Genomic DNA, 27,352 nt, shown 5'->3' on the forward strand with positions numbered 1-27,352 from the left:
AACTTCTCATTTGAAAGAAGAGATAATGTAGTATAGAATCATAGAAATTGGTTGTAAAATCATTGAATTAGTAGAATTGACTATCATTTAAGAAATTAAAAAAACTTGAAAGTTATGTATGATTTTTATATATTAGTATTTTTTGTTTTTTTTTTCAAATAAATTTCTCCCAAAAATGCATGATAAACTTCATTGTTTTTATATACCAAATTAATTTTTTTCTCCCATTTGTTAGGCTCATTGGCATTTTAGCTGTAACAGAGCCGGGTTCAAATCGTGTACATGTACATATGTTTATGGCTCTATAAATTGTAAATTACAAAGTAGTAGAAGCCATCTAGGCGTTAGGTTTTCTGTTTCATTACATTTTGGTAAATTGCACAGTGGTAGCCATTCAGGCGTAAGGGTATTCTTTCTGTTCTTCCATTGTTCAGCAGACCGGAAAGCGGAGACAGTTGATATTGATCATTGTTGGGTTATTAATTAGAACAGCAGTCCGATGTTTCTTGCAGAGCAGAGCAGAGCAGTTGTATGGATGAATCGATCTTTGTTCCACCGTGGATCGATCTCCATCGCTGATGATTTTTTTTTCCAAAATATATACTTTATTAAGGCACATATGGCGTTAGCCTGACGGGGTCGGGAGTTCAATATTTTAACAATTTTTGTCTTACGACTATGTTAGTAATATGAAACCGATTACTCGCGGTTGGCTCGAGGTTAGTATTACAAAGATTCTCATAATTGGAATGTTGCAGTCTCCAGTGCTCTGTATGTGTGGCCGACACGGGATACTTCCTATTGGGGTGCAACTGACCATTAATCAGCGACGCCCCCCTAGTCTGTACCTCATATCAATCGTGGTGCATCTCTATTGACTCGAGGAATCCAGGGTAGAATGGTCACTGGGCGGTACAATCTTCAGCTCGTGTAGAGTGAATCATGAGCGGTACAACCTTTGACTCTTGTTGAATGATCAGTGGTCTGCACGACCTTCGACCTGTGTATCTGTAAAGAGTGTGTGTATGTATTGCCACGACTAAGTAAAAGTTTATCGTTTGGATAGGAGGGATATGAAACAGGGATACAACGAAGGAAACATCATTAAAAGTTGACATCGGCGTTTCTGAGGAACAGGTATAGATGAAGCAGAAGATCAGGATCACGGCTACCTAAGATATCCCGGACGGGGATATCCGATTGTCTGCCTAGTACCCTCAATGCTCTGGAAAGCTGAGAGCGGGCAGCATGGTACCGGATACACGACCAGACAACATGCTCGATGTCGTGGTAGCCATCGCCAGAATCACAAAGATGATTTGCTGCGAGCTGAATGCGATAAAGATGCGCGTTTAGGTTATAGTGATTGGACATGAGCCGAGATATCGCGCGAATGAAATCACGTCCTACATTAAATCCCTTGAACCATGCACTCGTTGAGACCTTAGGGATAATCGTGTGTAACCAACGGCCGAACGCATCTTCACTCCACATGCGCTGCTAACTTACGAGTGTCTGCTGACGAGGAATGGGGAAACATTCGTTATAAGCAATTTGCCTTTCAAAAAGTGTGCCTTCTGAAGCGCCCACCTTAGCTAGCGAGTCCGCTTTCTCATTCCCCGGAATCGAGCAATGAGAGGGAACCCATACTAAGGTAATCTTGAATAATTTTTCGACCAAAACACTCAATAAATGTCTCAATTCTGTGAACCGAAGAGTAAGCGGGGGTACTCCTGCCAAGACTTCGCAGCGCGAGACAATCATTCATCTTTTTACCCCGGCGGAACCCAAATTGCGTATTTGACAGCAAATTGTTCGTTTCGACCCACTTGTCCAAACGTAGTAGAATCATTTTCTCTAACAATTTACGGATACAGGATAACATTGCAATCGGCCTATACGAATTGTGATCGCAAGCCGGCTTGTTGGGTTTTCGAGTCATCGCTGATGATGGTTGCGTGGACGTAGTTATTCTATAACACCACAAAGATGGTCAGTTGAGGGCCCTGAGTTTGAACTCACGATCGATCGCTTAGTAAGCGAACGCGTAACCAAGTGGCTACGAAGACTCCCAAAATTAAATTTTTCAACCGCTCTAAAATTCGTTCTGCATCACAGCAGAAGTAAGAAATGTGGTGTCAAAGAACGAATTGTAGAGCGGTCTTCTTCTTGAATGGGATTATTGGCGAACTTCTGCCGTCTCAACGTTGGTATTACTTGCGCTTTTTATTATTAGTACATACTTAGCTGAGATTTCTTGTGCCAAATAAAACGCCTTGAATATATTCTGAGTGGTAAGCGTGACCACAGTGCAATTCGGATGAAGTTTCTCCGATAAAAAATCACCCGACCACACCGGGAATTGAACTAGTGGCTTGATAATGTGTGAGGCTAATCACTCGACCACGAGAGCACGTTCAGGGCGGTCGGAGTGATTAAATTTGTTAGAAAGAAACATTTATGTTTTTAATGCATTTTTTGTGACAAAATAATTTAAAACATTCCAAAATTATCAATATTTTAATATTAACTCCTAAAATGGTAATGGGTTTCACTAATTGAAATGTTTTACAACTGCTTTCTCTGGGAAATTTTCTCATATTTTAAATGAAAGCAAAAAAATCGTCCTACGATTCGTACTTGTTGAATTAGCGTCAGCTCGAGGCAAAAATTCATCCATTTTTCAAGGCTTATGGTAAATTTCTAGTTTTCAAATAAAATGCTCAATACACAATCACTGGTATTCATAAAATTTTGGTGTGTAATGCTTTCCAGTGTACATAACAACAATACAAACTTGTAAAATTAAAATCTAAATCTTTACACGGATGAAATCAGAGACTATGAGAATGAACTCACTTGATATAGTGTAACAGTATTAAAAATGTAAAAAAAAGGAACCATCATCAACATATAGCATAATGATAGGAGCACCTATCTACCAAATGAGCAAACGACTCTACTCGATCTCTCCGACTTGAATGAAATTTTTAATATGCTTGCCGGTTATGTAATATTGTTTCAACAGATCAAATGGGATTCAAAACATATGCAGTTTCCAGAAAAAAGCATGATTCGAAAACAGTTTAGGAATGCTGGAACAAAATATTTCAGATTTAAACTGCAGGAGCCACATATCACATAAATTCTAACCAAAAAATAAAATAAACCCTGAAACAATTCACGAGGACGATTTGAGGATATCCCAAGGGGATCTTCTTGTACTAATTTTTACGTACAATTATATAAACTGTAGCAACTTTAACGGTCAATGTGTGAATATTATTGGTGATTATGAAAAAAGTCAATAAATGAAAACCATCATCAACAAGCTACATAAGATAGCAGTAACGTTTGGAATAGTTAGAAATCCGTGTAATGAAAATAAAGTTCATCGAAAATGATAGTCTAAATCGAGGTACAAACTTGTCGAAAACTAATAAAGCCGCACATCTTCTGGGTCGATAAACATGCTTGAGGGCTAACACTCCTCACAAGACGAAACCTCCATCCAGATGTCCTGTGGCGTCAAAATGACAAAGCGGTTATAAAATCTCCCGGGTGAAGCCTTTCGACGCTGGGGCTCGTGTTAAGTTGCTGCATGGTCCATACATCTCCGGGGGTGATTTATGTGGTTTAGATTTCAAGAGCATGTTTTATGGTTTATCCACCTATACTTGATCGCTGCTTTTTTTTTTTGTTTCGCGACCGTCCGGAGAGGTCGATGCACTCGATGCGAATCGTTAGACACTCTATTTGTTGAAAGCTTTGAAACAAATTTTGTCTGGCTTCCCTGGTTCATTTTTGATGGGAAGGTTTATAACCACATACAAGTCATGCAAACTGGTTGGGTGAAATTGAAATACAAATTTTAATCTTTTGTGTGCAGTTCTATCTGAATTCAAGACTGTTTATGAAAAATTATTTATAAAGCACCTTATAAATTGAAAAATTAGCGACAACAGTAATGGGAAATCCGGTAGGAATATTCGCATGTCATTGAAAATATCTGTTAAGTGTAGCTTACACTTAGTTTTATGCGTGGCATTTGATAATCGTTCTAGTAAAGCCAACCAACTTCCAATTCGAATTACTGCGTCAGTCTGGTAGTCTACTTCTTCGCAGTTAATTATGGAAACATCTTTCGGATTCTCTTATGTTGCCGCTAATGAACATCCATAGATTATAATTGAACAAGTGCCTTCAACAGGTTTCGATCCGGTACCCACAATTCACACCACGCCAAAGAACAACTAGGCCGCAAGCGTAAGCCGCCGCTAAAAAGGTAATCAACGAGAAATTGATTTTATCGCCCAGTGGACGCGTAAAATATACGTGATAGCTGAAGTTTATGGTCCATCCTTAAGAGCATAATTTACGACTAGAGCAGCAGCCAGCGGCATCACGTCATCACGGGCAGCGTCACGATCACTTGCAGGGCACCGCGATGATTTTTCGCAGCGGAATAGACACTATCTATGGCGGTGTTCGATCTCTACCCCTGAGTCAGTATCAGTAAATCAAGCCTTGGAAAACATGCTGCTATGGGTCAACTTGATCACATCAATTGAAAGTGATTGAATGGTGGCGGGAAAAGCATTGCAAATATATTGCTGCTGACTTTCTCCTGCGCAGACTGGCTTTAATGGATCAATCTAGAAATATTTCAGTGATAATTGTTGCAACGCTAGATTGGAACAAGTGCTCGGTCACGGGAACCATTCTTTCGCCAATGTGTGTTTTCTATTTCTGGTAGAAAGCATACACAATTGATTGCCAGCCAAATTGGTATTGATCAAGTGTATTTAACGATAGTCAATGACCTTTGGTTAATGCTGGAGATATCATCTCTATGTAAAAAAACTTAGTCAATCTAAATTATTCAAAAATCTCGAGAATGGCTGCATTTAAAAGGAAATTGATGAAGAGCTTTTTTATTTTAAATCACATCAGGATTCATAATTTGTGGCTAAAAATAATTGTTTACATGCAAAAATTCGAAATTTCAAAAATTCATAAAAATTTGATGTTTCATAAAGATTTTAAAAAATCTTTTTACTAGCTTGGACTAATTTTTTTAATTTTCTACATGGCTTCTATTTTATATGAAAAAACAAAAAATAAAAAAAATATGTACTTTGGATATTGCAAATTAAAGTTTTTTTTGTAAATAAAAAAGAGTACTAACTTTTTTCTCAGTGTATATTTTTTTCACATTTTAACATCAATACTCTATAACTCTTTTTAAGACACTATTTCGGTACGACTCATGTTTTTTGAGATATAAATTATCAAACATTTCTCCCACTTAAATCGATACGCCCTTTTCCTTGAGTCAAAAAATTCTCAAATGCTGCGGAAAACTCATATTTCCTGCAACCCAATCAAATTAAAAATCAAAATCAGAATTAAAAATACTCATGTTTTGCCATTTGTCGATTTCACTTGGAATTGCTCCAAAATAGCACATAATTGACTGTTACAGTTTCAGGGCCATAAATATCGTTCACAAATTCAGCCGCCCGCCTTGCTTTTTTTCGTCTTTTTGAAAGAGGAACAGTAAAATGCATTGATTTTTTCTGTTTTCTGTTTTTTCTGTTCTGTTTTTCTTTTCAAATTCTATCCAGAATAGTTGTTTTGCTAAATCTATATAAATAAAAATTATTTGGTGTTCGTTCCTCACGATTTAACTTGAGATGGGAGCAACGGATTTGAACAGTCAGTATCAGGTTTGATGCGTCTAAAAAATTAATTATCTACCACGAATATAAATCACGTACAAAAAAATTATTTATGTGGGAACTTCAGTGTTCCAAATTATTTGAATGAAAATATCAATTGAGGGTGGGATGAAGTTCACCAGGTCAGCTAGTTGTTGAATATATTCATTCCCATTCAGAAATAAAACCGTTACTGTTTGAACCTTGATCTAAAATTCTCCAATTTTGCAATAGAATTTATTTTGATGCATCGACTCACTTTAGTACTTCCTGGAATTGACACCTATTAATGGTTCGATCAAAAGAGCCGCATTAGCCAAGAAGTGAATTCCACTAAATCAGGGAAATCGTTTACCTAGTAATTAACGACAAATAACCAAATCGTTTCTCACGATCTATTAGCCAAAAATGATCCCCACTAGATGAAGATATCATTTTGGGTAACAACTTCACTAACTGAACATTTCTGCCATAACGCATCCCGGTCATCCATTTTCCAAACGATCATCAATAACCTCAATTGCTTCCAGCTAAAATCTCAACATCATATTCCCGGAAACCTCCCGTTCCTGCAGCGGGTTTGCATAAAGTGTGAAAATTTATTACTCCTAATAATCTGAAAACAGACACTTTCCGCGCCCTCTTAGGACCTACTAGTAATTATAATAAATTTAATTTCTTCCAAATAGCCCCTACGGTTCGGGAGAACTTCCTTCCCCTCGTTGTTTTCGGAGCCGGTCACTACCGGTCTGCAATGGTTTGATTAATTGTCTCGGTCCGATTGATACATTAGTGCAGCGGAAAGTTTCGCGGCCCCGGTCTGCTCCGCCACCTCTGTTGCATCTCGTTCCATGGCTTGAACTTTGGGGCCCTGGAGCGAATGTAGAACTTCACCCCGATCGAAACTTCTTCTCGCGTGTTGAAGTGAGCCATTCCTAAACAGGTATGCTGAGAGCAGCGTGCAGATATAAAGGAAAAAGCGTAGAAAATATGACCGCAGTTTTATTTATGATCACACACACCTTCCCCGTTGATTTGCGGAAACACGAATCTGGCCACGCGAGGTTGAGTGACCATCGGTTTCACCAAACATTGTAACTGCCAAACGATGGTGTTAAGTATTGACAGCTTTAGAATGTAAGCGAACGGGTATCGGTCCGCTGGAGACAGTCTAACTATAAGAGACCTACTTTCGAATTCAAAGGTGTCATCGTCTGTAGCTGAATATATCGACCGATCATCAAAATATCTGACAGGGCCAGTAAAGTTTTAGAAAGGGCGCGTGTCCTACACTGGTGGGAGGATTATTGTAACGCAAAACTGTGCATAATGATACCATAAGGTGATATTGAATTTGGGTCACTGAGAGGGCTGTCGGGCTCGACGATCATTTCCGTGCCGACCATGACTGGCACTTGCTGAGAAAGTAAGTACATACAGGTAGCTTAATGGATATAGTTTGAATTTATTAGCAATATGATAATCTATCGACGGCTTCGAGTGTAAGCTGGATTCAGTGGGAAGTTTAATATACTCTGTCTTGTGGTTGCCATGTTATATATTTTTGTAAAAAGATCTTTTTATTTGAATATCATTGTTTTTAAAGTCTATCGCCCCAGTTCCATTAGATATCTGATGTATTCATATCAATCTGCGATTCTGGGTCATATCACATTCATTGTAAACAAAACATGTTTCATACACGGATTAAGCATCACAAAACTATTCATCTTCATCAGCTCCGTAAAATAAAACATGGATGAATTTAGTGAATTTGAAAACCGATGACGGAGTACTCATGTAAAGCTAGGGAAGCAAATACGATTCAATCTGGATAACCAGTTTCTCAAGAAATTTACAAACCTCAAGCCGAATAAGCTTAATTAGCTGAATAGTTTTGGTAACAGACCTAAAACGAGCAGTGAGCTCGGTAATTTCCCAACGTTATTAGTTAGGATAATTATCTACAATGAGTTTAGTAAGACGGAGCTTTTCGGTTTGAAGAATATGTGCGTAGAGGATAGAAAGAGTTTAAATGTATTCTGGACGAAAATTATGTATCAATCAAAAGGATGAACATCGATTCCCAATTCTTCGATGGTCATTGATGGCTATTGTGGCTGCAGGGTATCGTGCTGATTACGCTGGAGGAAAGCTCCTCTCTGGAGCCACCAAATGTGGCTGCAGTTCGAGATCGTGCTGATGACACGAAGGGAAAGCCCTTTACTGGACGCTATGTGGTAGGCCAGATCACGTAGAGCGCATAACGAGTATGCGCCTACTGGTGCGATCCGGTAGTACCGCGTCACTTGGGAGTTTGGCCGGGCGGAGCCAAGGGAAGGAAAAGGGAGAGGAAGGGTGGTTGGAATTTCGGATCTTTGGAGGAGGGGTGTTCAATACTTACCAGCGCTTGTTGCGCTGGGATCTGCCGGCGATGATGTCCAGGGTGCTCCCGATGGTGTCCAGGATGCTCGGGCGATGTCCAGGGTTGTGATACGTTTATGACAAAAAAAGAGGGGTTCGGTACTTCGCCACGACGCTCCTACGTCCGTGGTATGGTTGAGAGTGTCCAGTTGAGAGTGCGTTTATTCTGTTCAAGTTTTCTCTTATATACAGACATTGCCTTCTTATCTACCCCAGAAGTCGTAGCATAAGAGAGAGAAAATTACAATTATTTATTCTAAGCCAGACGGGCGAACGAGGGATGATTATTAACACGCTCGCAGGCGTGTTATCTTTTCCTCTCCGTTTTATTACTTATTGTCCTAGCTCGGAGATAGGCTCCGTTTATAGCACCCATAGTGCTCTCTTTTTGGGATTTCTCCCGTCCTTCGGTATTTACGATCGGAGATAGGCTCTGATCGTAAACACATTACGTCGTTTTGCTTATTTTTGTTTTGTTCTCCTTCCCGGCGGGTTATCGCTGGCCGGAGGAGTTTTATGATATTTAGGTTTTCAGCTAGCAATAATCGCACTTCGGAAAAACCTCATTAGTTACGATAAAGCCACTGCGCAAGCTATTCTGTGTATTTAGGATAGAGCGCGATCTAAGCATCCGCTCTATCGTTCTCGCCATGAATCACGCTCTAAAGGCATGATCCGTGCGGCGACATACCGGCCCTCGTAAATCGCGTAAGGCAGATTTACCAATTGAGCTACGCCGCATCTGTTTCTAATAATTTTTTCTTCTATGCTTCTGATGCTGTATCTTTTATTACTGTATAATTCGCAATTGTTTCATCTTATATTCTCTTTTCAATATTATGTTTTTCTTACATTCAATTTCCTAACCTGAAGTTATACAATGCAATTCGTTTGCTATGAGCGGATGACTTCCGTTTATTCTTCATACATGGTGTGTTATAAATTCATTCTTTGCTTCGTTACAATTTATTAGCCACTTTGCCTTCAGATTCATTTACAATGCAAATCCTATTCATTTTAGCTTTGTGTTACACTTCATTTTACTCTCGCAGGAGTATTCAATTTTCAAATTCAATACTTCTTCTATCCATAGAAGAGTCTTCAACTTTATGTACTTTAATAGCCATACAACGGCGCCTAATTGCTTCTTTCACTGAACAAATTATATTTTTACTATTACATTAGACGACATATCTTCTCGTCAGTTTATGCAACCCTTTGTTGCTTATATTTCTTATTCATTGTCAGATTCCTCATTTTGACTACAATTATTTCATATTCAATTATTTTCTTCTATTTTACATTTTGTGTACTTATGGTCTAACAGAGTTTTAAATCACTTTTTCTCTTCAATTCTTCGGCATGCCGCCTTGCTTCATTGAACGTCCCTCCAATGCTTGGTTTTAAAGCGCTGTGTCTTCTAATTGTTGCCGGTTCAATAGGTTGTCCATTCGGATATGGACATCGGGTCCTGCTGTGGCTCTGGATCTGGTGCAGCATCTTCGTCTGCAGCAACGTAGATAAATGATCCCGATTATAATCATTAGTATGCTTACGAAAAGGGCGGCGTTCCTCCAAAGATACTTCGATTTCGGATGGAAGGGATCCAAACTGTTGTACACGGTTATCATAGCGTTGTTATCGTAGGGATTATCGGGCTTCGGCTCCACCACATCTTTTACGGTGTCATTGAATTCGTCCAATAGGTGATCGGCCACCTGGTATTTAGATTTGAAGTATGTTGCAATCTTCTTGTTCATGCCATTTAAACTTGCATGTATCGTTTTGTTGTTGGATTGTATACGGCAATCTGGCTGGAGAGTTACTACTGCTGCCTCATAAGGTGGTGACATTACCACGTTGTCGCAATGTATAACTATTGCCTTTGTATCGGATGCATAGTATAAAACGGTATTAGGAGTGGACAGTGTCTCCATCATAGCGTAAGGCGTGGTTAACAGTTTTGTTGCACATTTGCGGGTACTTGCGATATGCAGTATGACAGCCGCTACGCAATCCACTTCCTTACTCAGTTCTGGTTGAACCGTAATTAAATGCGTATCATTCAGTTTTGTTAGTTCGATCGATGGGTAGAAGAAGTCTTGGTTGTGGCCTACCGCGATGCGATCATGTTCTGTTACAATAATTGAGCCATTCTCAGCCCGTGGGATCGGTATTATCTTAAATACCTCGAACTCAACTTTGTTGATGACAACACTCGTCATGGTAATTATGAGGGAGCCGTTGACTACACGCGTGTTGTATTTTACGGCTGATGGGTGATCCAGGACAATGTAACCAGTTGGCAACGCTTGTGAAATGTTTTTTCTGGTTTGGGCTAGTTCGTCGACGGACAAAGGAAACGTTCGAACTTTCCTATATCTATTCAACGTTCCATCGATAACTTCTCGTGCCAATATCGTGGTTTCTAACATCGTTGTTCGTAACCTTTGAACCTTATCCGCAGAATATAATTGTTTTAATTGAGTCATGTCTTTGTACAATTTATAGTATCTCTCGTTAAGCTGTTCTCCCATTTTGGACGCCTTGGTATTCATTTTTACCATTGACTCCGATATTTGGTGAATTTTTTCGTCTTCATGAACCCTCATTGCCTGTAGCTCGTTTTCCATATCGTCGCTACCAAATATTAAGTCCGCCAAAAAACCGAAGAACCCTTTGCTTCGTTTAGTTCTCGTTGTCTGCTTGTTTTTCCATAAACAGCCGCCTCTGGTAATATTTCAATTAATCACTCCATCCAATTGTGAAATGTTTCTGACCTCTCCGTTGTAGTCATTCATTTATTTTATTTTCATTTTATATCATGGACCGCATTCTAATCATTTTCCTTTTCCCCGTGAAGCCTCCATGAACATTTTCTGGAGTTCTCCCTTAGTCTTGTTTTGTTTTGCAATCTCCTCTAAGCAAATAAAATTTGGGTGGTCCCAAATCCCTCGGTTCCATCTTGGGAAACTCATTTTTCATACGCCGGCCCTCATATTCCTGTGTGGTCGTTTCGGCAACTGTATCCTTAATCTTAAAGGATGAGCTAGTTTGCTTCAGCATTTTCCATTCTAAGTCTAAGTTCGTCTAAGGGGTGTTAACTATAATCTCACCCTTGTCCCTCTCGTGAGACCATCCTTGTTAAATGTGTTGAGAAATTGCACCCACTGTTTCTGTGACCGGTTGCAAAAATACTTTATATCGATATAACGCGATACTATGATCTTCTCCATAATTCGGCTCTGTCTCCATTTTGATGTTTTCTACCTCATTAATTTCAACTGAGTCTTCTTCCAATTCAACATCACATTCATTGAGCCCATTCATTTCATTCAGATAGACATGAAGCTCGGACAGATAATCATATAACTTAGCATTGAAATCTTCGAGGAAATTCTCCACAAACTTTTGATTCAATTTTAGCATTTTCTTCTTCTGCATACAATAGCTTCCAATCGGATCCTTCATTTGATAAATGCCGTCTATATGGATTTCCTGCATATCATCACTATTTTCCAAAGTATTCGGCTGATCCACCGACTTCTTAATTCGCTTCTTACGAAGGATACAAAAATTTTCAAAGGTGTCCATATTTCCGTCATACAACATATTTCGGTTAATCTCGTTACGGTTGTCCTCATCACCGGGAATTGTGTTCGTTTGTATATGTGTTAGCCCTGTGTCTTTATGCAGTAAACACGTTCCTTGATGATCAAACATTAATCCGTCACTGTCGATGGGTTTTATCGACATGGCGTTGATTAAGGAAAACGACATTACCAACATCATCATCAATTTTATTAGTTTAGATGCGTTAAACCAAGGTGATGAGACGTCCTTTGTTATAATCTTTTTATTGCGTCTTCTTCTACGCGTTGGGCTTTCTGATCTGATTTTATTTTCATTAATCACAAAAGTCGATTCTTTTCTCATTGACTCAATTATTTGTTCATCGACTTGTACTGCAACGGATATCGTGTTTGATTCGGGAGTCTTTAGTTGTGGTACCTTTTCTATAATTTCGTCGGTAGATTGCTTTTGTTTTGACCTCGCAACCCTTACTTTAGTGGACCTGCCTTTAGCCTTACTGACAACCTTTTCTATTGGAGTGGCGTCGTTTATCTGAAACGACTCTTTCATATTTGCCACAATTCTTCCATCTGTGACCGATTTACTCAGAGCTTCCTCTGTCCCGCACTCAACATTTTTATTTGTTTCAATGTTTGCAGATTTTATATCTTCGGCGGACTCTGGTGGTTTCTTCACCGCATACATCCTAATCTGTGGAAGTTGAATTCCATGTGCCGCTGCTATTTCGATCATTTTCATTCTGTATCTGGATTGTCGTTCCTCCAGTTCGTCCAGTATTTGATTATCTTGTACCTCTATTTCCACTTTCCACTTATCATCCTCAGCCGTCCATCCTCTGTCTTTCCTTGCCTGATACTTTTTGTCGTAGAGTTCCCATCGAGCAAACACTGCACGTTTCTTGGCATGACATTCTCGTTCTAAAATACTATAGAGTTCGATGGAGGTTCGGGCTATTATGTTGGATGAAAGTGTTTCAATTTCAAAGCTAGAGGCCATTTTTAAGTTTGTTGATTTCTTTTCCTATCTTGAATATTTTCCTCAACCGTATGAGCTCTTAGTTCTGTCCCCTGACAAAACCAGTACCGTTTTCGGACGATTTTTCTTTAAGACGAACTTCTATTTGAACACGAATGGTTCCGTTACTGCTCTTAGGCAGTTCCTTGTGCCGTTACTGGACACCTTCTTATTTTTATCGCACTCCGGCGATGCCTTTAATTATTTTGTTATTTTGGATCCGCCTCTCGGAATCCGATTGTTTTTAAATATTTGCTTGCCGGGCCTCGTGACCGGGTGCACTTGATGTTGACGAGGCGCCTGTTGCCTTCGTCCAACTATGCCTGACTGGCGATGTGTCCGTCTTGCAGGACAAATTACTTTTATTCCACAGATGTCCGTCTTTCAGGACAAATTACTGTTTTATTTGAAATGCGCAATTAGCCTCTTGGCTTTTATTGTTCGTCTTTCTAGACCGAACTTCCTCCGTGCTAAGACGGGCGCAAAGCAATTTAAACAGGACTCTCAACTCAACCGAGCACTTTATTGTGAGTTCGTACCTTGTCTTGAAATAAGACTCCTCTCTGGAGCCACCAAATGTGGCTGCAGGGTATCGTGCTGATTACGCTGGAGGAAAGCTCCTCTCTGGAGCCACCAAATGTGGCTGCAGTTCGAGATCGTGCTGATGACACGAAGGGAAAGCCCTTTACTGGACGCTATGTGGTAGGCCAGATCACGTAGAGCGCATAACGAGTATGCGCCTACTGGTGCGATCCGGTAGTACCGCGTCACTTGGGAGTTTGGCCGGGCGGAGCCAAGGGAAGGAAAAGGGAGAGGAAGGGTGGTTGGAATTTCGGATCTTTGGAGGAGGGGTGTTCAATACTTACCAGCGCTTGTTGCGCTGGGATCTGCCGGCGATGATGTCCAGGGTGCTCCCGATGGTGTCCAGGATGCTCGGGCGATGTCCAGGGTTGTGATACGTTTATGACAAAAAAAGAGGGGTTCGGTACTTCGCCACGACGCTCCTACGTCCGTGGTATGGTTGAGAGTGTCCAGTTGAGAGTGCGTTTATTCTGTTCAAGTTTTCTCTTATATACAGACATTGCCTTCTTATCTACCCCAGAAGTCGTAGCATAAGAGAGAGAAAATTACAATTATTTATTCTAAGCCAGACGGGCGAACGAGGGATGATTATTAACACGCTCGCAGGCGTGTTATCTTTTCCTCTCCGTTTTATTACTTATTGTCCTAGCTCGGAGATAGGCTCCGTTTATAGCACCCATAGTGCTCTCTTTTTGGGATTTCTCCCGTCCTTCGGTATTTACGATCGGAGATAGGCTCTGATCGTAAACACATTACGTCGTTTTGCTTATTTTTGTTTTGTTCTCCTTCCCGGCGGGTTATCGCTGGCCGGAGGAGTTTTATGATATTTAGGTTTTCAGCTAGCAATAATCGCACTTCGGAAAAACCTCATTAGTTACGATAAAGCCACTGCGCAAGCTATTCTGTGTATTTAGGATAGAGCGCGATCTAAGCATCCGCTCTATCGTTCTCGCCATGAATCACGCTCTAAAGGCATGATCCGTGCGGCGACAGCTATTCTAACAAAACGCATATTTTCAGCACAAAACCTGAACAAGATTGAAATTAGAAACCGGATGTTGAACGAAACGTCGAATGCAATTATTACAAATGCGGATTTTCTTTTAGCAAAAACCATCGGACCGATTATATTAACTTTTTTCCGAAAAATTTAGACAGCATTTGTTTTATTTTTCGTCGTGCCGGGCACAAATCGGTGCTTGCATAGCATAAAAATAATAGAAGAGTTACGCTATGATACTATAATAAACTTATGCACAGTTTAAGAAATTTATTATTTTATTCAAATGACATTTATATTTTACCAAAATTCGAACAAACTTTCACTATTTCACAATTTTTCAAACTTAATATATATATCGAGATGGAGCTTTGATTTTGTACTCAGCCAAACTTACGAGATATTCAGGAGCTTTAATAGTACGTGAAGCATTACACATAAAATTAACGCCAAACATATGACGGCCGGTCATTTCACCGGTTATGAAATTTTGAGCTGAAAACTAGCATATCATGTGATCGCTATTGCACTTTCGGCTTTATGACTTTTTCAATTCATTGTATACAGTTAATATTTTGTATTTTGAACTTATCTCAATTGGATGCATCTACGTGTCGGACTCGATTATATGTGATTCGATTATATAAAATTTTGGACTCGATTATATACAGTTTGTAAAAAAAATCTTTTATATTTCAAATCTGACTTATTTCAAGCAGAAATGAAACATTACAACGATAAGGTGTAATTTAAGTGGCTATTACATGTACAGTGGGGTAAAAATCGTGATTTTTGATGATTTTGCTTGCATTTTCACCAGGAATATCGATATTGCGGCCAAATTAAGAAAGATATAAATTGGGTTTCAAAGAACAAATTGTAGAGCGGTTCAATTCAATTGATAGAAACAATCTAGTTTAATATAAATTTTTAGGATGCAATTAATAATAACACATTCAAAATTTTTAACTTTTAAGTTTTTTACTTCCAAAATGTTATGAAAATCCACTAATTTAGAGATTCCACTATTATACCCTGTACTTAATTTTCTCATCTTTCAAATGAAAGCAACAGAATCGTTTTCTGTAGCGTACTTTGTAATGTAGAGCCAGTTTGAGGCAACAGAGTCCGAAACAAAAAAAGGTCTATAACTCTGTCATTGTTGAAAATCGAACATATGCGTAGAAGGATTTTTTTTTCATCAAATATGATCGTCTATCGCCTCCTGAGAGAATCTGAATAAATTAATTTTTTTCATGTGAGAAAGGTGTTTTCTGACTTTAAGAGGATGAATCAAAAATCAAATTCCTGTTTTGTGTTCAAAAAACAAAAAAAATACATGCAAAAAAAACGAATAAAACTTTTTTTTTGACTCGATTATATACAGGAGTCAATTATACAGGAAAACCTTTTTTTGTGCGGGGGATAGGGACCGCACAAAAAAATTCGTGTAAAAAAACGCACAAAACTTCACCAGCAGTTTTAAAAAATCGTGTTCGGTACATATTTTGAAAAAAAAACTATTTTGTGCGGTAGATAGGGACCGCATAAAAAAGTTTCCCCCAAGAAAATAACTCAAATCCACGCCATTCACCGTTCAATTTCCTTTTGTTTCCCTGCTTTGCGATGGGACACTTTGCGTTTTCGGTTGCGCGTGGCTGTTTTGTGCTTTTAGTTGCATATCGAAACGTGTTGCTGTTAGAAATCATGTCATGCAAAAACTTAGAAAAACTTAGAGCATTTGATGAGAGGAGGGGAATGATTTCAGAATTGGATAATTGAGACGCAAATATACTTTTTCCGCACTGAAATGCATATAAACCAAAAAAACTAAATGGACGATAACTTCGTCAAATATGCTTCTTTTCAAACACCGCACAAAAAAAATCGCGCAAAAAAAACCGCATGAAAACAAGTTTTACTGTATACAAAAAGAAAAGAAATCAGAAATCAGTATATAATCGAGTCCGCGCTGTACTACAATTTAATTTGCACGAGGCGCTTCTTTATCTTGAATGGCGCTAACGTTCCCTGTGTAACTTTTGCCGTCTCAACGTATGCATTAACTAGCGTCATTTATTAATACTTAGTTGAGATTTCTTAAGCCAAATAACACGCCTTGAATGTATTCCGAGGGGCAAGCTCTTGAATACGCGTGACCACAGTGCAAGTCGAAGGAAATTTATTTGACGAAAAATCCTCCGGCCAGAACGGGAATCGAACCCGAACACCCGGCATGATAATGTGAGACGCTAACCACTCGGTCACGGGTGCACTAGGCGCTTAGGAGGTAATAATTCGATTTTTTTTGTGGGATACAAAGTGAGAGCCCAATTTTTCTCACAAACTATAGGCAGAAATAATTTTACAAAAATTTTCAAAATTTTAAGTTTCGATAAAAAAAGTGAGCAATGATTGAAAACAGACAAATGATTTGGAATACATTCATTGAAAACAGCCAAAATTCTAGACGAACGGCTATTTCTGACAAAGGTAAGTAACAGTAAAATTGAAACTATATGCTCGGATATTTTACATGCAAACCACAGGAGAAAATATATCGAGACAAGATTTATTGCTAAACTTGCCGTCATTTTTTGGGAGGCCCGGGAACATTGCATAAATCAACTGGAGAACCATTTTAATGTATATGTGTCAAATAGGACATTGCTACGAAAATAAAACCAACAGACTTTGATACAAATGTGAGAAAAAAATGTTTTTTTTTCCAAAATATATATTTTTATAAAGGCTTATATGGCGTTAGCCTCACGGGGCCGGGAGTTCAATACAATTTTTCTTATTATCTATGTTAGTAATATGTAACCGATTACTCGCGGTTGGCTCGAGGTTAGTATTACAAGTGTTTTCGTAATTGGGATGTTGCTGGCTCTGTACGTGTGCCCGACACGGGATACTTCCTATTGGGATGCAGCTGACCATTAATCAGCAACGCCCCCCTAGTCTGTACCTCATATCTAGCGTGGTGCGTCTTTCTCGACTAGAGGAATCCAGGATAGAATGGTCTCTAGCCGGCGCAATCATCAGTTCGTGTAGAGTTGTCATGAGCGGTACAACCTTTGGCTCTTGTTGAATCATCAGTGGACTGCACAACCTTTGGCCCGTGTGTCTGTAAAGAGTGTGTGTATGTATTGCCGCGACTAAGTAAAAGTTTATCGATCGGATAGGAGGGATATAAAACGGGGACACAACGAAGGAAACATCATTAAACGTTGACATCGGCGTTTCTGAGGAACAGGTATAGATGAAGCAGAAGATCAGGATCATGGCTACCTAAGATATCCCGGACGGGGATATCCGATTGTCTGCCTTGTGCTCTTAGTGCTCTAGAGAGCTGAGAGCGAGCAGCATGGAACCGGATACACGACCAGACAACATGCTCGATGTCGTGGTAGCCATCGCCACAATCACAAAGATTGTTTGCTGCGAGCCCAATGCGATAGAGATGCGCGTTTAGGTTGTAGTGATTGGACATAAGCCGAGATATCACGCGAATGAAATCACGACCTACATTCAATCCCTTGAACCATGCACTCGTCGAGACCTTAGGGATAATCGGGTGTAACCAACGACCGAACTCATCTTCACTCCACATGCGCTGCCAACTTACGAGCGTATATTGACGAGGAATGTGGAAAAATTCATTATAAGCAATTTGCCTTTCAAAAAGAGTGCCTTCTAAAGCGCCCACCTTAGCTAGTGAGTCCGCTTTCCCATTCCCCGGAATCGAGCAATGAGAGGGAACCCATGCTAAGGTAATCTTGAATAATTTTTCGACCAAAACACTCAATAGTTGTCTTATTCTTGTTAGGAAATAAGATGAGCGTTTATCAACATTCATTGAGCGGATTCCCTCTAATGAGCTGAGACTGTCTGAAAAAATAAAATAGTGGTCGATGGGCAATGTTTCAATGATCCCCAGTGCGTAGTATATCGCACCCAGTTCAGCAACATACACGGAACAAGGATCTTTGAGTTTGAAAGATGCACTGGAATTTTCATTGAAGATGCCAAAGCCAGTGGACCCGTTTATGAATGAACCGTCAGTAAAGAACATTTTATCAGATCTAACTATGCCCCCATATTCTGCCGAAAATATCGGCGGAATAGAATCTGAGCGTAGATGATCTGGGATTCCATGGATTTTTTGTCGCATGGACAGATCAAAAATTACAGAGGAATTGCAAAAGTATGGGAAGCAAACTTGGTTGGAGATGCCTGGTGAAGGGTGCACGTCGTGGTTAAAAAAAAATGTTTGTAGAACATGTTCAATGGGGACATTCTGTGTATGTAAAAAATGCGATGAACAATAAATTTAAAATTCTATTGCTCTGGATTTGTAATGAAAATCGTCAAAATACATCTTTATTTTTTTCTCTGAAACTTTAGTTTGTACATTGTTTCTTATATTTCATACATTCAATCTAGAAACATAAAGACCGTTAACACTTCAAACCTGAGGTCTTCAAACGACATAAAATTACATATGTGCAATCACCCTCTAGTACTGGAAGGTACAGGGTGTAAAATGAAAATTTATATATTGAACATGTAACAAAATTATGAAAGATGTGTTCGAATTGTAACTAACATTTTCAGTCGGTTGGAAATATTTCTACTCATCTACCATAAACTACAATTTTGTTGAAAACATTATTTCATAATTCAAATATATCAGGAATTATCTAATCGAAAATTACACGTTTTGATTGGTCCAATGTTTGCTCCTTAAATTGTGTAGACACAAAACTAACGTTGCTGCCAGGCACAATTTGGGAGTATCTGCGTGTACACTTAGTAAGCGAACGATCGTAGGTTCTCTCTCAGAACTCTCCATTGACAACCTTCTAGCCGGCCTTTCTCAAAGCTAGAGGCGAATAAAGTTGAGACAGTTTAAATTCTTTACAATATAAAAGAGAAGAAGACACGAGTTGCCCATATCCATACCATTGGGGAAACCAATCATAGCTAACCGTCGTGCATTATTGTACCCAAAAGAAAAAAGAAGCAATAAATATTGTCTCCGTTGCGACCAAACGTTAGTTTCTGTTTCGAAATCTATACCGGTATATTTTTTTTTCATTCGAGATTTTTTACTTTATAATTTTCAAACTGTCTTTTCAAAGGATATGGAACTGTAGTTTTTTATCTTCTAATTGTTCGTTTGGCTGTGCTTGCATATATGTGTGTTTGTGTATTTGCGCTCATTTCAACGGACGATTTTGGGGCTCAGATCATGCTTCATAATCTACGTAAATTACCTTTCTTACTAAAATCATATCCGTGAATTGAATGAAATAATTTCGTGGTCCTTCGTCAACAATGTCGTCGTGTCTGGTCGTGTATGTTCTAGAATTTGTCTAATCATTTTGAAGTTTCGATTAGATAATTTTTTGGTATAGGATTATGTTTTCGGTAAGTTTCTTCATTTTTTTCAAAAATTAATGCTTTATTCTGCCCATCGCTAGTCACAACTTTTTCCCATCTTTCGGGCAATTCACGGATCCCTTTGCGGGAATAATCGGCCGGCTTGTCGACTAACCACGAATCGGTCCAATTTTTGGCTTCATTAAAATTAGAGAAGTGCTGGTCAACCAGGCCATGTTGCATCGATCGAAAAAGGTAGTAATCGGACGGAGCAATGTCTGAAGAATACGGCGGGTGAGATAGGACTTCCCAATTCAGCGTGTCCAAGTATGTTTTGACCGGTTTCGCGACATCCGGTCTAGCATTGTCGTGCTGCAAAATAACTTTATCGTTTCTTTGCTCGTACTGTGGCCTTGTTTCCTTCAGCCGTAAATTACACCCGTCGTAATGGACCCACTTTTCATCGCCAGTAACGATTCGATTCAAAAAGCCCATTCTTTTATGTCTTTGGAGCAGTTGTTCGCACGTGAAAAAACGGCGTCCGACGTCTCGTGGCTCCAATTCATACAGCACCCAATCTCCTATCTTTCGGATCATTCCCATTGCTAAGTGTATCTGCAAGTTCTTGTTGCGTTTGTGACGGATCTTGATCGAGTAAAGCCTCCAATTCTTCATCTCCAAACTTTTTTGGGGATACGGAACGTTCTTCGTCTTCCATGTCAAAATTACAACTTTTAAACCGTGCAAACCACGTCTGACACGTTCGTTCAGTTGGAGCTTGGTTACCATAAACTTCCACCAAAATGCGATGACTTTCCGCGGCTTTTTTCTTCATATTGAAGTAATGAAGTAACAATCCCCGCAAAAACACTCTCGTTGGTACGAAATTCGATATATTTGAAGTGGCAAAAAACTATGTTGTTTACGCTTTAACTTTTTGACATATACTGAAAATGACGCACAATGGCATTAGCTTTCCAACGAATGTCGGGGAATTTGATTCACTGGCATAATAATGAAGTTACGCCATCTGTTGTAAAACCGAAGAAACTTACCGGTACACCTAATATTTTATTAGGTATTGTTATTTGTTAGGTTAAGTCCTTTCCCCAAATAGTTGCTTTAAACCGAATTTATTGTCCAAATTTCGCTTCGGATTCCGCTGTTCATTCGCCTGTCACCGGTCGACCGATCAGTCAACAGCCTTTCTCAAAGCAAATCTAAATTCTCAGTTTTTCTTAGCCTTTTTCAAAGATAGAAGCGAATGAGCTGAAAAGTGGTTCGATAAAAAGCTGAGAGTATAAAAGATGTACTTTTTGATTTCTATTTTTGTATTGTTCTAGTAAGCGAACAGTCTTTGTTGTTGTTAAGACTTAGATTTAATTCGAAATTTTTGTAAATGGATTTTGACGTAGAATTTCGTCTTTCGGGAACATCTGAATAAAATTGAAATTGAATAAAATAAAAATAGACCGCATCACGAAAAATTGTCCAATTTGAACGCTCATTTGTCGGTCATTTTTCGATGGAGATTTTTGCATTAATCTATTTGGGCACTCTGATTTGGATATTTTATTTATAACAATAAAACTAATAGGCCCTTTCTAGGCCCACCATATTATTATCGAAGATTTTATTAATAGAATTTTTCAAAGTTATTCTAAATCCACATGCAAATAGTCTAAAGTAATTCTCCGTCAACAAAGCGTTTGTGTTCCGGACAAAACTCTCCAATATTCAATCAACAACGATTGATACAATGCTCTCAGCAATGAAACATGGTCCAACAGATCTCAAGTAGAAAGTTTGTATAGCACAGTATTTTTTAAACGAGAACTTATTGAAAGCCATCCGACACAAAAACATTTAAACTAGAGATGGGCAAAACAGTTCATTTCAGTGAGCGGCTCAGAGCCGTGCGCTCAATGAAAAGAGCCGGTTCATTTGAGCGGCTCGACGGCTCTTTTCAAGAACGGGTTTATTCGGATATGTAAAGAATGGAAGATATAAAAAATAAGGTTTAAAACAATAATCAGTGCAGAGAAAAGTAAAAATATTACTTTACTGAAGGTTTTCTCTGATATATTTCATCACAATGATCTTCTTTATTTTTTTTATTTATAAACATTATCTTTTCAATGTTATATGATGAAAGACTACTACATCTTTCACTGCAAACTTGTCTTGCTTTCGGAAAAACTCACTCACATGGTACTAAAGTCGCCGGAATACATAATATTATCAAAAAAATGTAATGGGTTGTATCTAGGACACTACCGCAGTTTTCGACGTAGAATTACGGAATTTATTATTCAATTCACTTGTTTATCATTTCGGATATTATTTTAGAACGCATCGAAATTTTTGAAATAACTTTTCAGCTATTTAATTTTTTATTACTTCAGTAGACTCGAAAGAGTCGAAAGCTATCAGCACTTATAGTTTATTTGGTTCAACTCGCATCAGACTTTCTCCTTCCCACTCAGGTATCGATCGCAAACTATGAACCCTTCTGCTCCTATATTTTGCTTGAGATGTGATCGAACCCCACAACATGCAACAGTAAGGTTACCCTGCTGGAATTTGAAAGTATACTTTCGTGAAATATACGTTTATCCAAATAAATGCAGTGTATATCTATATTCCAAAATTCTGAATACTCTTCTATATCCGCACTAGCACAAACAATTCTCTTATGTTGCTCTTCTTTGTCGTAGCACACCTCGATACAGAGGACTTCCTCTCCTTGTATCGAGCTGTGTATGTATGTGTGTGAAATCAGCATTAGGCATGAATGATATCCGCTCATTGTGTTATGCTAGCTCATTCGTATCTATGTTTTCATTCTACGTCAAAAAAAAAGATAGAGCCGCGGAGAGATAGATTTCCTTTCAATCCACCAAAACAAAGGGTCGCTTAGTCTCAGCAAATGTGGTTTCGCTAATTGTTTATCTACAATAGATGTTGCAGCAGCTTTTGGATCATGTGAGGATCGAAGATTGCCTACCAATGCATCAAACTCCTCCCATACAGATGACAGCACTTTATTACCAACGATTTGTGACAGTTTCGTAGGTGTGTATTCTATGGATGTCATTTTTAGCATCCTTATCAAGACTGGTGTCCCTGTTATCCCCAAAACCTTGCTGCTAGAAGTGAGGATCTAGCAGTATTTGTTAGGCTACTAATTCGTCTGACTCAAGATTTGTAGATCGCTTTACCAGCTCCGAAATCAATTCATACAGAGCTTTTTTATAATCACTAGAACTGATTTCACTTGATCCATATAATGTTGATCATGTCGAATTATCAGTCGGGAGAATATAGCAGTTTTCGATAACGTCACAGTTTTCTCCCCGTTTCATATCCCAAACGTTTTTAAATTATTTCGAATGGAATGGTTTCATGACTAACTATATTATATTAGTCAAATCATTTCATTCGATACCTATATGCGGGTTGGATTTATCATAAATAACTGTGATTTACTAGTCGAGCCCGTTCATCTGATACCCATATGATGGGGTTTTCAATGACAACCCGATACTTTTTACGTCTCGACAACCCGATACTTTTGACTCCGGCGAGTGCAGCGCTGATTGACGGAATGGATTTCTTGAACATGAATCAAATTAATGCACAACTAAATCACCTGCGCCGTTCTTTGGATTTGGTTTTTGTATCCGAAGGAAGCCGTGCTGAAGTATTGACCGCCGTTGATTCACTAGTGTCCGTAGATCCTCATCACCCTCCTTTGACCATTCGCTTCAACGCACCAGCTAAATCAGTGACTTCGCTTCCAGTGGGAAATGTAGAAGAAAGGAAAATAAATTACCGCAAAATTGATTTTGACAGCCTTTCTGCCCATCTGTTCGGTTCTGTTTGGAGTTGTATCTACGATTGTACGAACGTCCATGACATGGTATTCAAATTTTGCGACATCATTCGCCAATGGCTGATTGCGAACGTTCCTTTGAAACGGTGCCCAATTTCACCTCCTTGGAGTACGCCTCTCCTCCGGAGGGCGAAGCGTGTACGCAATCAATGGCAGCAACGTATGCGAACTCATCGATCCAACTTTACAAAAGTCAATTTCAAACATGCAAGCGATGACTACAGGCATCTAAATGCTGCACTCTACAAATCACATGTATTAAGGGTGCAGTTTGGTCTACGTCGTGATCCAAAATCCTTCTAGAGCTTTGTCAATAGCAAACGCAAAAACCCAATAGTTTCGTCCAATTTAGTGTATGAAGACAAGGAATCCAGTGATGAAGCCGAAGCGTGCGACTTCTTCGCGAGACATTTTGCTTCCGTCTTTCAACCCGAGCCATCTAGCGATTCCGATGCTGAACTGGCTGCGTCTAACATCGTTGCGGATGCAGTAGATTTGGATACGTTTGAAATATTACCTGCAATGATCATCCACGCCTCCAAGAAATTGAAGAATTCATTTTCTCCTGGACCGGATGGTATCCCTGCATCTGTCTTCCGTCGCTGCATAATTGCAGTTGCAGAGCCGCTTGCCTTCATTTTCAGACACTCGTTTGAAAGAGGAGTGTTTCCCATGTGCTGGAAAGAATCATATATGTTACCTGTACACAAAAGTGGGGATCGACGTAATGTGAAGAACTATCGTGGAATAACCAGCCTCCTCGCTGCATCGAAAGTGATCAAATTCTACATGCTACTAAGTCCCACATTTCGTCCGATCAGCACGGTTTCATTCCCGGTAGATCCGTAAGTACTAATCTGTTGGATTTCACCAGTACTTGTTTCGAAGCTTTAGAACAAAAGGCACAGGTAGACGTGATCTACACAGACCTAAAGGCAGCCTTTGATAAGATCGACCGCAAAGTGCTACTGTGTAAACTATCACGGATGGGCGCATCGAACAGATTGGTGTCGTGGTTGTCGTCGTACCTTACTGATAGGAAGCTTCGTGTCAAGCATGGCTCTAGCGAATCATCATCGTTTGTGAGCGTATCTGGTGTCCGACAAGGAAGCAATTTGGGACCTTTATTGTTCGTGTTATATTTCAATGACGCTGCATCTTCGTTAGGCTTCAAGAACAAACTTATGTATGCTGATGATTTGAAGATCTATGTCGTGGTACGTTGCATCGGGGATTGTCTACGTCTTCAAAGGCTACTCGATGAGTTTGTTCACTGGTGCCGCAAGAACAAACTTGTTATTAGCATCGGTAAATGCCATGTAATGACCTTTCATCGATCCAAGGACCCAATCATTTTTGACTATCACATTGTTGAAAATGTTCTTGAGAGAGTAGATGAAGTGGTAGATCTTGGCGTAGTGCTGGATCCTAAACTTTCCTTCCATTCTCATTATACCTGGACCATATCTAGGGCAAACCGACAACTTGGTTTTCTATTCAAGATTGCCAAAGATTTCAAGGACCCGCATTGCCTAAAAGCATTGTATTGCTCACTTGTTCGCCCGATCCTGGAGAATGCATCTGCTGTTTGGGCTCCTAATGATGTCACGTGGAACCTAAGGATTGAACGAGTGCAAAAGAGGTTTGTACGGCTTGCGCTCAGAAATTTACCGTGGCGTGACCCATTGAACCTACCAGCATAAGCTGACAGGTGTCGCTTGCTTGGACTTGAAACACTTGATCGGAGACGAAAGATTCAACAAGCGACGTGTGTAGTTAAACTACTCAATGGCGATGTCGACTGCTCTTATCTCCTATCGCTTTTGGACTTTCGAGCCTCGGGTAGGATGCTGAGATACCGATCCCTAATGCAGCCGGGATTTCATCGTACTTTGTATGGATACAACCAACCTGTTTGTGCAATGATCCGCATGTTTTCGTCCGTTGAATCAGTGTTTGAATTTGGAATGTCCACGTCACAATTTGTTAATAGTATAAGAAGACTGTATGTATTTTAAAACGTGATAGATTATCCATTAAGACTATTTCTGTCAGATGAATCAAATAATAATAAAGAATAAAGAATAAAGAATGAAATGTAGTCTGCCATTTCGTAACGGTCGCCATTTTGGAATTACATTTTTCATATATAATCTACTAGTCAAGTCCTTTCATTTGATACCCATATTGATGAGGTTTTGGCAAAATATGTAGTTTGTCATTTTACAACGGCCGATATCTTGGATTTCCATTTTACATAAATAACTGTGTCCTACTAGTCAACTACGAAAAACACCCGACCAGAACGAGAATCGAATCCGTTTTTTGCGGGAAGTACAATAGAGATATAACTGTGTTATGTACTATCTTGTTCAAAGTAATGAAAAAGATAAGAGTATCATCTAATTTACCTCTAATAACAAATAAAACCAACTCAATACAACATGGAAGGGCAGCTTATTTGTTAAAGAAGGTAGAATTCCCAAAAATATATATTTTTCTATCAAATCCCCGTCCTAATTACACAAAATGGAATGAATGAACGTGAAAGAACAGCTCATGGTCAAATAAAGAAATGCACGGAATGAAAAATAGTTCATGTTTTCCTCAATTTCGGAAAAGCTAAATTATCGTCATACGGTTTGAGTGATAAAATCTCACCCACAGGCATCATACACATCCTTGTTTTTGGTTACAGTGCAGTCAGTAAACTTCTGGTTTCGGATCTCCCTAAATTCATCATCAATATCCTGAATATAATTTCGATCGTAAATAATTGGAAGACTTTGTAGAAGGGGCAAATGCGCCTTTTAGAACGAAGGAATGTTAATGAAAGAAAGACAAATTAGTGGGAAAACATCATAACGTGTTTCTGTGTGCTTATAGCAGATAGATAAATATACATAGAAAATAATAAACGTTATAAAGGTCTTCGATGTGAGAGGAACGGAGTAGAATTACATATAAATTACATAAATCGGAGAATATAATCTAATTTTGAAGAGTAAAAACTTGAAAATTACGCAAAAATAGATGGATAAAACTGTAAAAATCAAATAAAACTGGTGATTTACAGACTAAAAATGGATTGTTTTATTATTCATTAAATTAATTTCAAAGCTACCGTTCCATTAATAATAATCATTTGATAAATAGATGGAAAATAAATAAATCTATCAGAACTAATTTAATCCAGGAAAAACAAAATGCTGGGATGATTTGGCTAAATAATAAAGACGGAATTTTACCTAGTGGAAGTTTTACGAAAGAAATGTGTTCACTACAAAATAATTTCTGATGAAAAAAAAACTCATTTGGAAACACTTCCACCGAATCTAAGCCACTTCACGCAAAACAGCTTGGGGACAACCGTTTGTTTTCAATTATGATCATTCCTCGAGTCTAGCAGAAAACGAATGGTTGAATTGTGCACATTTTTCGTATCACACCTTCAGGGGAGTCATATGTTCGAGGTCTTGTAGGTATGAACCAGTTCGAGGATACCCATACGTGCGTTATGGTGGCCTCATAAAAAGTGGTGAGACGTAGATACGATCGCAGCATTTATTCTAATTTATTCCGTCATAATTACACAGTGATTCGCCCAAATATGGTCATACAAAACAACTACAGGTCCGCAGACGATTGTGTGCACCTCTTTCGTTTCGAGCTTTGGAGCCACTGTTAGCACACCTAGGAAAGTGATAATTTGATTAACTATGTTTGGGTTCGATA

The 27,352-nt window shown here is 39.0% G+C and overlaps 1 protein-coding gene and 2 pseudogenes across 6 annotated transcripts in view; all 3 read right to left on the reverse strand.

The window, feature by feature from the left end:
• LOC129775573 (calcium uptake protein 3, mitochondrial) overlaps nt 1-27,352 on the reverse strand; it is a 164,432-nt gene that overhangs the window by 91,565 nt on the left and 45,515 nt on the right. The window lies entirely within an intron of this gene.
• LOC129780811 (U4 spliceosomal RNA) lies at nt 8,612-8,740 on the reverse strand (annotated as a pseudogene).
• On the reverse strand, nt 14,106-14,234 carry LOC129780812 (U4 spliceosomal RNA; annotated as a pseudogene).

Source organism: Toxorhynchites rutilus, chromosome 3 (genome assembly GCF_029784135.1).
Source record: "Toxorhynchites rutilus septentrionalis strain SRP chromosome 3, ASM2978413v1, whole genome shotgun sequence".
Lineage (NCBI taxonomy): Eukaryota > Metazoa > Arthropoda > Insecta > Diptera > Culicidae > Toxorhynchites > Toxorhynchites rutilus.